Consider the following 17,053-nt stretch of genomic DNA (forward strand, 5'->3'; position numbering starts at 1 on the left):
TTCACCAATGCACTTGGTCATAACATCATAGAATTATAGAATAATGAAATAATTTAGGTTGGAAAAGACTCTTACAATCATTGAGTCCAACCATAAACCTTACATTGCCAAGTCCACCACTAAACTGTGTTCCTAAGTGCCACATCTAGTGGCACCAGGGATGGTGACTCTACCGCTTCCCTGGTCATCCTGTTCCAATCTTAAAAGCCCTTTCAGGGAAGAATTTTTTGCTAATATCCAATCTCAGCCTACCATGGCATGACTTGAGGCTGTTTCCTCTCATCCTATCACTTGTTACCTCGGAAGAGACTGACACTCACCTCACCACAGCCTCCTTTCCTGTACTTCTAGAGGGCGATATGGTCTCCCCTGAGCCTCCCTTTCTCCAGACTAAACAATCCCAGTTCCCTCCTTGTAAGCCTTGTGCTCTAGACCTTTCACCAGATTCAGTGCTCTTCTTTGGATGTGCTCCAGAACGAGAGTCATGAAGGTGATGTTAGGGATGTGCTGAGTTCCATACTGAATTAGAGATTCAGGTTTCTGGCATAATAAAAGTCTATTGCAATCTACCTATTCAGTGACTTGAAGTTTCAACAGGTGAACACAGATGTCCCTGGTAAAAATCAATCAGGAAATCTACTGTACTTCTGAAATCTCCAGATACACTGGAGTTGTTCTGCTACACAAATGTTCTAATGAGACCGAACACAGTCCCCATTAAAAGATTCTTGTGAACTTTCATGGGATTGAGATTAGGCCTGGATTTCTAAGGTCATAAATCAGTTCAAAGAATCTTGCAGAAGTTTAATGGCATTGTCTAATTGGAGAGGAGAGGAGAGGAGAGGAGAAAAGAGGAGAAGAAAGGAGAGGTGAGGAGAGATATCTTCACCCAACAGAATGTGCATCCTCTACTATCCTGCATATTCATACATTGCAGGAGATGTGTCATGCACAATAATGAATCATCAAGAAGCCCTTTTTTTCTGATAATGATAGCAAGTATCCCAGAGTATAAAGAAGACCAACCAGTTAAAAGGTAATTGAAGGAAGAGTTTAATTGCATAGTCACCTACATTGCAAAATTAATACACTGATCCATTAATAAAAAAAACCAGAATATTCCTTTTTATAACATAAATGTATTAAATTAATTGTGAGTAAAGAAATTAGAATAAAATAATAAAATAATGGATAATATGAGCAAGTAAATGAAAAACATTCAATCTTACTACACAATAGCTTGTTACCTTTGGAGAAACAAAGCCCATTAACAGTTACCCTGCAAAGTACCTCATCAACATAACATAGCATTCATTAACTCATATTTCTTCAATTCTTTTTTTCTGATGATAATATAGGCTGCTGAGTCAGGGCATGCCTTTTTTCCCAAATCTATGAAGTCTCACAACTGCCAATATCAGCTGCCAACTCCCTTTATTCATGTTTAATTCTTCCAGTCCTTACACTGCTTAGGACAGACAGAGGGTTTTGTCCTCTAAAAGATTAATTTTTTGTTCTTATAGCATTGCATCTTAAAAACACAGTGTATCAGAAATAAATAAACAGAAAAGATATCTCCAACTTTTGATTGAAAATACCCCCATGTTAGAGAGTTTTTGAGTCATTGAGTTTAGTTTCACCAGCTAACCGAATCTATTTTGCTGATGCAAAACCTTGTGAGAGTGATGCAATAACAGAACAATCACGTAATAGTCAGTTTCAGAAATTAAAAATGCAGACTTCTTAATCCCTAAATTTCAAAACTATATAATATCCCTGAGTTTCAGTTTTGCATGTGTTGTGGACTTCAGTTAATCCTGTGGTGACACAGTGAGAACTCTGTCCCCTTTTCACTGAGTAAGGGGAGCAAAATGTAAAGATCTGATTAAGATAAAAAAGGCTTCTGATGTCTCTGAAAATAAAATATATTCTTCTCTTTGCCAGTTTTGAATGCAATTATTCCTATTATTTTTACTTTAGCAATGCCTTGGGGTCCCAAATGAGATCAGATCCCCTTTGCAAATACAGTGGGAAAGTTCTTGTCTCAAAAATTTTACAACTTATATTGGCCACACAGACAAAGGATGAAGATAGGAACAGAAGCACTGTGGTATGCTCAGAGATATACAACAGGCCGCAACAGATTTGCCAGCAGATTTAAGGTTTTTGCCCCTGTATTCACAACCTTGACCAGGTTGGCTCAAGAATAATGTTCTCTCACAGTGTACTTCAAAAGGACATGGCAGTGTAATGCTGAGATTTAATGTGTCCCATGCCTCTGGTGAGAGCCCATATTCATACACATGAGCAACATAAGATCCACATGGTCATAGGCATTTTCAATTTAGGAAAAAAAGTAAAACAATATTACACACTTTATAATTTTAGCATTCAGCCCTTACAGCTTATTTATAAACTACTGCTAAATCTCTAAATGACACTTGGAGCTCAGAGTACCAGCAGCAAGCAGAGATTTGCTTGCCAATATAGCCAATTGATTCCTAAGGGGTTCTCTTTGAACACTGTGTAAGTCAGCCCTGTTATGTGGCAAAAAAGCTTGCATATTTACTTACAAATGGTTAATTCTCTAAGTCCACACTTGATCAGAATGCAGTTCCAAGAGATCATAATTTTTTTCTGCCCGATATGCAAGTCCTCTTATAAAGACCCACCTATGTGTGGTGATTCTTTGTTCTTCATAAAACGCAAGACAGTAAGATACAAAGGATGACAGATTTTTCAAATTTTGTACTAAAAGTGCATTATACAATATTAAGGACCAAACTGTGACACTCATCTCATACTGGGGCCTACTGTTTTACTGCACAAATCCTCAAGTTAAATTCAGTAGTTTTTTTGAATATGACTTTATATGAAGAAAATGCATTACAACTTGGTAGTAAATTTAGAGCTGTGCTTTGCAATTAGTGTTATCCTTTCCAATTTAGGAAAACTGAAAAGATGCATTTCTGCAAAGTGTTTGTGGTACAAGTTGCTTTAAGGGTGAACCCTATAAAGTTCTAAGAAAGAACCAAAGAAAGGATTTGCAGGCTGAGAAAATAACACGTCCACTTGATGTCACTTGTAGCAAATAGAGTCAAAGCTGAAAAGGTAAATTAAATAGGGTGGCATACTTTGGAAGCAAAGCTTTTTTCATTCACCTCTTTAGATTATTTGACTTAATAAGGTGTCTTTCTTAGCCAGAAAAAAATTATTAGAGTTCATCAAGGAAGTCCCAAAATAATTCCAAATCCTGAAACAGGGAAAGGCACATCTCTGTGCCTAAGCTGTACACTGTCAGCGCCCACTGGTTCTGGGAGGTGCTCAGAATCAGGAAAAAGATAATCATCACCTCGCACAAATGGGACCTTTTTCACTGGAATGCTGAAGCTTGCTTTCAAGGAGTCAGACTCTCCACCCAGATTATTCCCTGAATACAGCCTACAGCTTCATCTAGAACTGGTTATTCCAAACTCAGCACTCAGCCTCCCTTTTTATTATTTCCCCTAAGTACTCCTGTGTACTTTTCCCAGACTAAACAAGCAACCCTGACCTGCAGCCACTTAATCTCACACAAACAATTAACTTAAAGCATGTGTTCTAACACGAATTCTGGCTCCACAACAACCTAACATTCCTATGGGAAACAACCCAAATTAATAACAGCCTTCACTCTGCAATACCTGAAATGCCCTCTCTTAAAAGAGAGAGATAAGAACACCTTTTTTTTTCTTTTCTTTTCTTTGGACTAAAATAATTGATTTTTTGCCTAAGATGGTCTCCCACCAAACACGATACACACTGTAATGAATACAGCCAACATCTATGTTCCTGTATCACATCACTGTTTTCCCTAAGAAAATATGAGAGTTAAAGCACTAATCTGATTTTCAATATAATAACCCATTTTTACATGCTCTCACTAGTCAGTACTTTGTTTGGATGCTGTCCAAAAAAGATGTAAATTTGCTGGGTTTGTTTCCCCCCATGTCCTTGAAAGTTTGAGTTAATCCTTTTGCCACTTCAAATCTTATCAAAGTAGAGGAAAAAAACCATGCATTTGTTCTCATAATTTTGAAAACTATTTCAAAATTATTTTGTTCCTCTAAATAAGTCTGCTGGCCTAATCAGATCAGTGTTGTCTCCCATGAGATGAGCAAAAAGCCAATATCTGCACATCTCTGTGGTGCCAAAACTTCCTGAGACAGATCTTTTTCTGAGAACTTCTTGGTTGCACGTGAACTTACAGTTCGACTTGAAGCCCAAAAACTTCACAGGGGCATTGGTGCTAGAGAAAACATGTCCTTTCCACTTCCCCACTGTAAGCTATAAACCCTTTTACTTCTTCATTAAAACATTAAAAAACTACAGATGTGATGCAGTCCTCTGCCTTCAGCTGTCTTCAAATCTGTTTGTGCGGCATCAGCACTTTCTTATTCCACATTTCTTCTAAAAAATAAAATGTCCTTTGCACTCACCACAGGCAAATTCTGATTTGTACCGTGCTACTGTCTCTCTTAATAAAGACTAGAAATGACCCAGGATAGAGCAGTAAGAATGGGCAATTTGCCATTTCCTCATAGAACTATGTTCTTGCTCTTTCATTTCAGCTACTACCCATGAAACTCTTGCTTTCTGTCTGTCAAGGTGAGGAGTGCTTAAGATCTCAAGACACGATTAGGTTGGATTATTCTGCTGATTTCAAACCCCACCATATCCACATAATATGCACTCCAATGATCCCCCACAAATGGTATTCACTCTTATTTGTAAGACAAGTGAAAAGAACTGAAAAAGCACCTTGGGGTTCCTGCTAGGTGCTTGGCCACACACATGCTTCCTTTCCTGCAGAAGGCACCATTTGCAATTCTACAATGCCTCATCCATGATGTACAATGGTGGCATAAATTCTCATTCCTTAGGCAGAGGTAGTCAAGCACTAGGTGTAGGGGAGGGAATTTGGCAGGAGTCTCATTACTTGTAGCTGGACCTTTTACCCAAGGCCACAATCTACACAGGAAAGAGCTGGCTTGTGAATCAAGATCTCCTTGTTCAGGGTACACAACACAGGTAATGGAGACTTTAACGCTGTGCATCAAGATGGTTTAAAATGAGATGGTTTGCATCACAGAATAGATGGGAAAAATGACATTTACTCTTCAGTTCCTTGTTCAGAATTATTCAGGTAAAATCCAGTAAACATCAGGGGAGCTCCAGGAGGCAAAATTTTCCAATTTGGCCTTTTGTTTTAAATGCTTCTTCTACAAGGTTACAATAAAAATGTAAAAACTAAGACTCCTTTGGTGATGTTAATTCAGCTGCCTGAACTTCTAGAATATTTTTCCCTCAGTTTCAAATGTCCCACTATACATACTCCACAAAATACAGTGCAGTTCTATACACCAACTAAATACTGCTTTGCCAGGCTTTGCTTTCGTGTCTCCTAATGCCTTTAATTTACCTATACAACCTGAAGTTCACATTCCCATACATGTATAGCAACTTTTTAAATTCAACGTATTAAAATCCTGCTCCAGGCTTCTCCTGTGATCATCCTCTTCCCATTTATCTTTCAGACAGCAATAAAAATATGTAAATATTAAGCCACAAAAACTGTATTACTGTAATGTTAAGGATGTGACTAACACCCACAAAATGCCAGAGGTTTCAAAGTCAAGGCTGCATGTTGAGCTTGACTCTTTCAACACTCATGTTAAGTAAAATTCAATTAAAAAAGCTCTGATGAGCTGCAGATAAGATTATTTTACTACCACTACTACATGTAATAGTTGAATTATGTGAGTGCTTGCAACCTTAGCAGTGTCCATGCAGCATGGGCTAGAACCGCAGTTTCATCCAAAATGAATACAGCCTAGGTTCGGGGAAAGCTGAAAAAACTGAATAAATAGCTGCCACCCCACCTCTTTCTATATGATTCTGTGACTACTGGGCACAAGGGTCAGCCTCCTGGCACAGCGGAAAACAGCTTAAGGCTGTTCTGATTTATACTAGTTGTTAAAAGACCCAAGAAAACAGAATGCTAGCAATATATTTTTACGAATTGAAGCTCTGCACCACAAGGTGCTATTCACAGGACTTGAGAGCAGTGATGATTAAACATACAGGATAGATTAATGAGCAAAATTCCCTGATGTCTGTGGTGAAAGAGCTTTAGGTACAGGTAATGAGAAGAGATTAGAAGAACCTGGACTATTCTACATGAAAAAGACTTAGGACTTGTACATCTGAGAATATATTTTGACTCATGCAAAGTAAGCCCAAATAAAGAAGATCACAATTCTAGTAAGTATGTGATTAAGTGCAATACTCTTTTCACAGCTATCTTAAATGCTTTACAATATTAACTGATTAAGCCTCCCACAGAACATTTGCAAGTATGTATCTGTAGTTTACAAATACAGTTTTATGTGGCTTGCCCAAGGTTGCAAAACTAGACTGGTGAAATCAAATGCTTTGTCCCAGGCAGTGCTCAGCAAACCCTTGCTGCTTAGATTGGATGAAATTGGATGTGAAATTCTGTCATTCTCATTTGTACTTTGAGCCATCCCCAATCCCCTTTGTGGAAAACAAAAGGATTGCATAAAGAATGATATATAAGGAGCTTTCTAGAAGCAAACTAAAGGAGAATTTTGCCAACATTTGAAGGTAGGATGATAATTAAAACCTGACTGTCCAAAATGTGTTACTGATCCAGCAGCCCTATTGATTTGTGTTCAGGTTTAAGTAGGTAAGCAACCTTCTTCTCAATAAATATGAGTTTTATTTTTCCTAAGTGGCATATAGGTAGATTGAAAAACACACTTCATTTTTCCCTGAAAAAGGGAAACTGTAGTCATAACTGTAGTCATAACAGAAAAATTGCTAAAAATATCTGTAGATAATTAAAAACATAGAGTTAGTGAAAATACATTATTTCATTTACTATTAAAGAAATTACCGATATACAAGTTTAGCACTTATGTATTGTTTACAATTTACTACAAACTGTCCTCTTTATTGGAGAGGAAGCTTTGCAGAATCAAGCTGAAGATAATAATTTATTACTTTTTATTAACCGTCTTTGAAAATCAGGCCCCAAAGTCCTAATTAACTGACATTAGCGGTTTCGTACCTCTTAGAGCAAACAGTATCAGATGTGAATTACAAATGGGTATATCTCTGCCCCAAACTTGTGTTCGATCTCTGATAAAAAGTGTCGTTGCAAAGAAAATATTAATTAAAGTAAGGTGCTTTGTTTATATAGTTCTCTCGCTCTATGTGTACTTAGTGAGAAACAGATTTTTTTTAATCCAAGGGCAGAAGTAAATTAGCAAAAAGCACAGGAAAGTGTATTTCAAGTAGGATTATTATCCCTCTTTTCTTTTTCTATGTTACTTTTGATATTTAAACTATAGAAGCACTTTCATCATAAAGGAAAACTGAACAATGACATGAGAACAAAATAATTAATTCAAAGCAACCACATGGAAGTCTGTGCCTAGTAGTCAGGAAATTGTAGGTACTAGTATTTTCTGCTGTCGGATACAGAAAGTAGCTACATATTCTTGAAAACTGCTTTACCTACAGGGGGAAAAGAGGCATTGACACAGATTAGTCCCCAGATAATAGGGTGCTCCTCCATTTTCTGCTACCCTTCCGTTGCCTAAGAATCTATTAGCTGGACCCAATTTTCTAGCAGGGAAGGACAGAGAAATTATACATAGGCTTTATTTATCTATTTGTGATTTGTTTATTTATTTTTACACTGCCTCATTTTCACTGGCAAACTGGCATGCACATTCTGATTTTGATAGGGAATTAGCATTTAAATGTGGAGACATAAATGTAGTGGCAACCAGATATGGATTGGTAGCTGTGTAATCACTCATCTCAGCAAAGGAAATTACAAGAGAACTTCTGCTATCAACACTCAGATGCTACAGCTATAGGCCTGTAAGGTATACTAAACAGAAGACTTCATCAGTTACAAAACAGAGTGTTCATTTGCCTTGAAATATAAACAAGACACATGAGAAGGAGGAGCCAGTTTGCAATGACTTCTTTTAAATTCCTTCTCCAACGATTCCACACAATGTACAATTACTGGCATTGTAGCAGCTTAATCTTGTCTGTTCTCAAACCACAATAAATATCTTGGTCATAACCTTAATGAAGTACATAGTTCTGATTTTGATCTTACATTAACTTTTCACAAGTCAGGAGTTCCTCTTGATTTAAGCTAGTATGCAAAGAGATCAGAGTCAGACGTATATCTAGAAAACAACTATGGATCTCTCTGGGCATAATTCAAAGACAACACAGGTTGTATGTTGGTTTTGTTGTTTGTTGTTTTTTTTTTTTCTTCTGGCAATCATTGTGGTCTCCTTCATAGAAGGTTGCGAGAGGACATGCATTCAGACATGCTGGAATGTAGTCTAATCTCCTCATTTTGATCTTTAGAAAATAAAGATGTCTTTATTTATTTTTCTTTTTTACACACATTGTCTTTCAATATATAAATACTTTAAAAGGAGGAGAGAAAGGCTGGAAATTGACAAAAAAAAAAAAAGAAGACACTGCTTTAATTGTCTAATCAGCTCAACCTTTGGGAGAACAACACTAACCTTTGGACACATGCCAACAACTGCCATTTAGGTATTTACATCTGTTTATCCTCTCAGTCAAATGTCTTTTGTCTTAGGTTTGACATGGGAGTACAAATGTTCTGACCCTTACAAGCGGTTCTCAAACACTGGATAAAAGACTTCTTTTCCCCTTTTCTAAAAGGATGAACACATACTTTTACTCTCCCTTATTCCTCTTTACCCGTTATATGCTTCTGAGGCAGTTGTTGACACGACCTGCATAATTCAGTTTATGTGTGTGACTAGAATTTCTCAAAGACTCTACTGGACTTTGCAGCTAGCCTAAGTTAACCCTCTACAACTCGGTCACAATTCTTTAACATATGCTTTTACTTTGCAAATCATACCATCATGTTATCATTGCCAAATATAATGTGCAAAACTTTTAGGATTTGGGGGAGGATTGGTTGTAAGACCTAGAAGTCTATCTGGAGACAAATTCCATTGAAGTATGCAGGACTGGCTTTCTTATAAAAAAAAAAACAACAGAAAAATCACTTGTTCAGTGTGCATGGTTTTTCATGTCCATATGCTATTCAACAGATAGTGAAGGCAGTAAAAAATAATTATCGGAAATGGCAACCTTTGCAATTCCTCTCTTCCCTGGCATGAAAACTGGATTTTTTCCTCAATAGGGACACCACCTTGCCACTAATAAAGCCATCATTTATGTACGTAAATTATCATAGCTCTATTGTGGTTTTAAAGAACTCGGTGAATATCATGTTTCAGCAATCACTGAATGTTTTCTTCAGGTCTGGTATGAAACACAGCAATAAAGTTATCTCTCAGCTTTATAGAACCCAAGCTATTTGATGGCGTCTCTCTAAGATCAAATGGAAATTAAAATCTGCGGAGGAAGTTCAAATGAAGCTTCCAGCTAGAACTGCAACATAAAAAGTTCCAAGTTAATTGATAAACTCCAGGCAGAGAAAGAAGCCTCTAGGCTTGGCTTGGCTGTTCTCTCAATCTACAGCAAACTCAAATACTTCTCAGCTTTAGTCATGTGTGTAGTTGGAAAGAGAACCAGGAGGTCTCCCTGAGCTCTGCACCTTTCCTGGCTGCCTACACAGACTGATAAACAGAAACTTTGACAAGGCTTTTGTGGCTACCCCCCACGGCCAGTAAGCCTCACTTTTGTGTCTGGAGGAAAGAAACAAACTCCTATCGCTGGTAAAACCAATTAACTTTTTTACAAAATTTGTCAAAATTTTCACAAAAAAAAAGCTGCTGTCACTTGTTTCATCACTTTCATAAAGAATAATACTCAGACCTAAGCCAATCATGGAAAATTATTCTTGAATAAGGATTTTTTAAAATCAGGAGACTGGAGGATACAGTCCACAGGACAGTAAACCTCCTTTCTCAGAGAAGAGGAGCTGAGTTAGAATTCATAGCATGAAACTTAGCTGGCAGGCTCTGCTTCTTTTCCTTTTCAAGTGCTGGAAATGTGATTTATTACAACAATTAGTTCTGATCATTTTCAATCTCTCCTAGCTTCAATATTGATATTTCCCTTCAGGTTGAAGATGGCAGCCACAAGCATTGGCTGGCCAAAACTCCTAAAGCTGGTGTCATTGTGAAACATTGTGAAAACATTGGTTCTGAGTACAAGACCTTTAAGAGGGGGCATATGTTTTTCTGTGTGTCTGAAACAGTGCACGTGTAAAGAACATTACTGTTACTTATGTAAGTAAAACGGGTGTCTTCAGTATCTTTCACTGATAATATTTGCACGTACAGAAAATAAAAGGGGCAGGTAGCAGGGTGTTCACCCTAAATGACCCAGTGCCCTAGAGTGCCTTTGTGGTCCCAAATAACATGGAATTTTCATTTTCCTGTTTGAGAGTCATTCTCCTCACCAAGCCATTATGAAAACTACAGCTCTCTGAAGTCTAGGGCAACGTGCTGGAGTTTTGTTTGGGTTTTTTTATTTGAAGTTGTTGCCAGGAAAGGCAAGCTAATTGAAATGTGGAGTTGCTTCTGTCATTTAATAATTAGCAAGCACTCAGAAAATATATTATTCATTTCTTAAAACATAAATAATTAAGATGTAATAATGACACTTTTATAAATAACATTTCGTTCTCTGTGAATACTCTCCAGGATTTCCTTACATCCTAAACCTACACCTTGCTCCCAGCTAGTAAATGCTTTTTCTGCTGCATTCACTGAAAGCAAATGGGGTAAAGGGATCACAACTTCCTTCCCATTTAGATATCTGTGGGAACATCTTTAGGAGCTTTTCCCCCACCATGCCGAGAAAATTAGTCCTTTTTAAGCAGCCAGACTCTTAGGCATTCATATTATACAACCAGAATGGGTTGCAACCAGAATACATCTGCAAGTGGGTTTTTTTAACATGTAAAAACATGTAAACATCAAACAGTTATAATTTTGGGAACCCAAAGCTTACAGGCTAAGGAAATGAGTGAGTACTAAAAGTGGCAGGTCTATGTTTCCATTAAAGATTTTGTAGCTTGTTTGGCTTATTTTTAAGTGAATATTATACGAAGATACAGCTAGGCAGAATTCCAGGAAAGCATGTTCTCTTATTTTACGATCAAAGAAAGAGCCCAGTCCTGCAGACAATAACTGCTGGATATAGTCCCAATGTGCTTCAATCTCCTTTCTCTCCTGCACCCATATAGGGCCTTTGGAGCTCAGTCTATGGTCCCTTTCACTCTGCAGTGGCAGCTTAAATATACAGTGCTTCAGAGCAGTATAATAAAGCTACAGTATAAATTAAAATAATCCCAACCACTTTAATGAACTTATTCTTGCTTTATACTAGTTCAAATATAAGGAAATCAGGACTAGTTACTTTCTGGGAGTATTCATGGTTGTAAACCATTTGGAATTTATTCTCTTTTCTGATAGTATAAAGCTGACTTAAAGCCAATGCAAATGTAATTTACATTAAGAAACTTTCCTCTGTCAGTCTTGTGTAAGCGCATATTAGCATAGATGGGAAGCATAAAAACTGCAAGTGCAAGCTTTACCATAGTATTGTCATGAATCGACAGCATAATTTTGTTAAGTTCTCTCATTCTTATATTAAAATAAATCTTCAGTACCTAAGCTGAAACAAGTAAAAGCAGTGGGTAGAATAGAGACTTGCCCACTTACCAAAGTCCCTGAAACTCTCCAGGGAAGTGTTGAAGAGCAACACTAGGGATCCATAAAAATTGCCCCAGAAAAATGGGAAGATAACAAAACATGAGTACAGGCAACATTACAGGTCTCCTTCTGCAAGGTACAGAGGGCAAAGGAAAACTGATGAGAACATGCCCAGGTGGAACCAAGAGCATTAAGGTTAGCAAAAACCAAAACCAGTGGATCAGATCATCATGGGTCTCAGCCACACTAATGCTTTGCAGAAAACAGCAGAAGGAGGCAGTGGAAAAGTTTGCCAATAATCTGGCATATTAACTGAATGATGACTGCAGTCTTGGTGCAGTTCTGTCTAGCCCAACCAAATGGTTTCCTTCATTGATGCCAGCTACATTATCAAGTATATCAGTAACCATATCAGTTGTAACATGTACAGAATTGCTGAAATTAACAGAAACCCAGAGCTTGGAAAGAGTTAAAACACATTATTAGACACAGAGCCAAAATCAAAGGGCCTTCACCCGTCCTACGGGTGGTGCTATCTCAAAGTATAATCACACCCTGGGGTGGCATAATGCTTTTTATCAACTAACTTGACTATATTTGAGATGGGCAAGACAGGGACTTTTGTTTAGCATGCATTTAAATGCTGCCGAGCAAGAACTGCAGCTGTGACAACTGTTCACTACAGATCTCAATTGGATAAAAAAAGAATGTAATAAATCAATGAATAAAAGGTGTGTGAAAACATGGACACACAGGATCATAGACCCTCCTTGTCATAAAGAAATGCATGACACTGAAGGAAGGTAGGAACAGAGGAGAAAACAAACAAGAAGCATTGTAAGATTTGGCAATCTAGAACTTTTTACCTATTATTTTACACCTGTATAATTTCCCCAGCAGAAGTCTGAATTAACTGGTTGTCGTGGTTTAAACCCTAGCCAGACAGCTTGTTCACTCACTCCCAGTGAGTGGTGCCAGGCTGAGAGCAATCAAGCCCCCCCCCCCCCCCCCCAGGGCTCTCCCCTTCCCCGCTCCCGGGGGAACGGAGAGGAGGATCGAAAGGGTGCAACTCCCACGGGTTGAGACAAGAACAGTCCAGCAGCCAATGTACAACACAAATCATCACTGCTACTACCAACTACAACAATGATAAGAGAAAATAACAAGGGAAGAGAATACGATACCACCGGCCAAGAAACGAGTCCCACCCAGAAGCCTGTGTCCTTCCGGGTAACTCCCAGTTACCCCCCACCCCAGGCATGACGTGCTGTGGTATGGAATACCTCTTGGGCTAGCCTGGGTCAGGCGCCCCGTCTCTGCTTCCTCCCGGCTTAGCCTCCTCCCTGGCAGAGCATGAGCCTCACAAAGTCCTTGGTCAGGGTAAACATCACTTAGCAACAACCGAAAACATCGGTATCACCAGCACTGTTCCCAGGCTGGAAGTCAAAACACAGAACTGCACCAGCTACCAAGAAGGAGAAACATGACTGCTACTGCTGAACCCAGGACACTGGTCTGCTAGTTAGCAATACAGGAAAATGCCAGCCATGACCAAGGTGCAGAAAAGAACATAGTTTATTTTCCTTTTATTCTGGTCTGATCTACAGTGACAAAAGAGAAAGGAAACTTTGCATGGTTCCATGAGATGTGCCTCTTGTTATCACTTATATTGACTTTACAGCAATGTCCAGATTCGAGCACCTAGAGCATCCCTACTAAGGGTGTGCAGTAAGAGATGGCTAACAAGACCCAAACCCCCTCAACAAGGTTGAAAAATTAAGCTGTGTGAAGAGTATTAGTGAAAAGTAACCCTTCTCTTTCTTTTGCCTTACAAAAAAAGATAAAGATAAGAGATCCAAAGCTCCTGCCATTGAACTAAAGGCTCTATATGCATAGAACCAAAAAAAAAGGACTTGAATTTTCACAGTGCATTGGCATACTGTGCAATTTAATGCCAGAATAGGTCAGTAAGTCAAATACCATAACTAGATTTTTTAAAGGGCTATATGTTTCATGACAACTAGCAACATTTGAAGCTATCTGAACTAAGATAATAAGGATAATCAAATCTCATGCTTCACTCTACAGGAGCTGAGAAAAAATTTTTCCTCCATGTGCTAAATGCACTTTTGGTAGGTCAATTTATTTCTTTGCAAAGAGGAAGGTTTCCTTTTGCCAGATATTTCCTGTGCTGAGAACATACCAGCTTGCTGTGCCAGGTATGCCAAAAACTATTTAGAGGTCTGGCTCAGAAGGGAAATCCACTGTATGTGAATTTAAGCTAATACATTTTATCTTGCAAATGGGGCAGATGAAGAAAGCATACACAGTTGGTTACAGCAGGTCAGCTGACAGGCACTAATTTGTTGAACTGCTGTAATGTAATCATATCCCATACTGTGCCTGTATCCTGGGGAGGAGAGGGACAAATAGCTGATCGTGCTAAGATGCCATGAGGTAAAGCCAGTGTGGGTTTTTATCCACATCTTTTTGGATTTTCACAGACTGCCTACACTGTGCAAGCAAGTGCTTTTGTCAGTACTTTTTAACAGCAGGCTGCTGTGTAATTTTAGAGTCTTCTTGTTCTTCCTCTGCTTCTCCTTATAAACACATTCACACACAAACACACTTTTACAGAGATAAATCCTACATAGCCATATTTGTTTCTCAAGGCTGTCTAATGTAGAGAATATTAACACTCAGATGGAAATTATCCTTTGGGTGAATGCTCTGAGAGCACTGGAAATTGTTTACACACATGTCCACAACATCCACGGTTCCACAGACAGACACAGGTGGGTTGTAAGAGCAATCGGGCTACCATCTGTGTTTGGCAGAAGATTTCTAACCACTTTGCTGTTTTCTCTCTCTCGTCTCTCTTAGTGTGAAGAGACAGAGGAACCCATGGAGATTCGGTGAGAATTTAAACAGAACATACTGAAGGCTGCACTGTCAACTGTGGATGCAAAGCAGATGAAAAATGAGTACTGAAGCAGCAACTGTGCTATGGATTCAGAATTGATCTCTGAAGTGGCTAACACAGGCAGCAGCTATAAGGGCTCAGTTGGCCCTCCCTTGATCCCCCATGCCCAGCTCTACTTCTGTATGCAAGATTTTACTGTTCACAGCACCTGGTTGCTGTTGATACTAACTTGAACAGCTCTCTAAAGTACATGATGAAACAAGTCTTTGAATGAAGAATGTTGACTTCCTCTGCTTTCTGACAATGCAGCCATTCTTTGTATTTACCTTTAAAATAGTGACAGCAAAATTTGGATTATAAAGAATGGTTGTTCTCTTCTTGATGTCTGTCATGTTAATATCATACACATGTTATCTCCACTTTTCCTATAGCTTTGCAGGATCGATCTCCTTTGAGTAATTTGAAAGTGAGATATGCATATTTGAGCTTCTTTCTTCTACAAAAACTAAGGGCCTTGGACACAAATACAGTGTTGGCACTGGAATGTTGATCTCTGTTACTCCAGAACTGAATGCAATACTCTTCCAACAAAGATATCTATAGAGCTATAGGAAGGAGAAGAGAGTAAGAGGGAGAACCTTATTTTCAATGTGGCTCTCTAGAGATGAACAAGTCTGCAAGTCAGGATATATGTGTTGGCTTCAAATAGTTTTATCCTGCACAGAAGAAGCAATTGAAGGAAGAACTCTCCTATTTTCTTAATAGAGAATTTCTCTTCCACACTTCTGCCAGCAGCAGTGTAGCTCACTGTACACAAGTTAACATTACTGCATTATTTAGAAAATATATGCAAATAAATTATCTGCATGGTCTTTCACCAAGCTTTTAGGTCTCAAGAAGACTAGGAATTTAAAGAAAATATCCAGTAACTCAAGTGAGTCATCCATTACTTCAGGGTCTTGTTGAAGTTTTTGATTATATGGTCCAATTTGCCATTTTGTTCTGAATCTCATAAGGTTTGTGTGATTATGGATAGAAATCTCACTCAGTAAGCAGAGCCAGTAAACAGTAAGATCAAGCCAGAGACTGTTTTGCCTCTTCAGCAAAAATGGGAAATTCTGATTGTAAAAATTTTTAATGGGCGATTCTTTCTTATCTATTTATTAAAATAGTATAGGACGAGTTGAGATAAGATCTAAAGAGAAAAAAAAAAAAAGCAAAGCTGACAAAACTGACAATAAAATATTCACAAAATGTACTAGGGATGTAGCCTCTACATCCCAGACTAATACTTTTCTTTCCAAATAATTACTTTAATAACATGTAATATCAAAACTTACTGCCCTTGAGGGAGGAGAAGAAAGGAGAAGACAAAAAAGAACAGTTTTACTTTTAAAATATCTGCCTGAGTTGGCAGAATGAATGATTTGAGAACCTATCAGTTTGCTTACACTCCATGATGAATCCAACCACCTTAGTACTCAAAACATTGTTAAACGTTTTATAAAGAGACAAAGAATCAAAACCTTGACCCAAAGACCAATGATTCTGTGAAATGAGCCACTTTAATCGGAAAATTATTGAAAGAAATAAGGACCTTCCAAACATAAATTCAGAGTGACTTCTTTTTTCTTCATTTTGAGATCAATTAAAACATTAGAGTCTGCACATCTCAAAAACATATCAAGGGCATAATTCCAAGAGTGTAGCATCCACAAAGTATTACAGGATTTAAATGCCATTCCTTTTTTATTCTATTGGTAAATAGATAGAAGATTGTTAAAAGATGTTATACTTATTTGAAAAACTGGCCCAGAGTGTTATCATCAGAAACTACAGAAAACAAAGTACCTTTAAAAATCTGCTCTTTATTAAAGCGCCTACGTGAGAGTTGAGCTTGTTAAAACCCATTTTGGTTGCTTAGCAGATGCAAAGGCCGAACACTTCACTGAGATTTTACAAAATACTCCCTATCAAAATGTCCTGAATCAACGGCTTTGAGTTTATTTCATTTAAGAACCCCGTACAAGTACTCCAAATAAATGAACACCCCTCCCGCCCCCTCCTGGGAATTTAAGTTTATGCACAATAAACTTCTTTTCCTTAGATTCCTCAGTAGTCCAGAAACCACAAAATATATTTGGACTACATATTGAAATGGGTAAAAAAGCAGAAGTAAAGAGCAAATGATCTGTTCTTGCTATGAAGATCACCTGTGAAATTCTGCAGAAAACAGCACGGCTCAACACATTCATAGATGACATGGAGTAAATGCTAGGGTGATGAAATGTGATAGATGTAGGTACATATAAAGGGAACCACATTGAGAAAAATTGTCTTACATTCACACCGTTACTATTCAGTG

General features: G+C 38.1%; 1 long non-coding RNA gene across 1 annotated transcript; it reads left to right on the plus strand.

Moving 5' to 3' along the window:
- Window positions 1–4,931: 4,931 nt before the first annotated feature.
- LOC134168452 (uncharacterized) lies at window positions 4,932–15,066 on the plus strand. The gene is made up of 2 exons (XR_009966554.1): window positions 4,932–5,070; window positions 14,649–15,066. It is a non-coding gene; the product is annotated as an uncharacterized LOC134168452 (long non-coding RNA).
- Window positions 15,067–17,053: the final 1,987 nt, after the last annotated feature.

Source organism: Pezoporus occidentalis, unplaced genomic scaffold, assembly GCF_034315485.1.
Source record: "Pezoporus occidentalis ecotype Australia unplaced genomic scaffold, CSIRO_AGI_Poc_V1 ctg31, whole genome shotgun sequence".
Classification (NCBI taxonomy): Eukaryota; Metazoa; Chordata; class Aves; order Psittaciformes; family Psittacidae; genus Pezoporus; species Pezoporus occidentalis.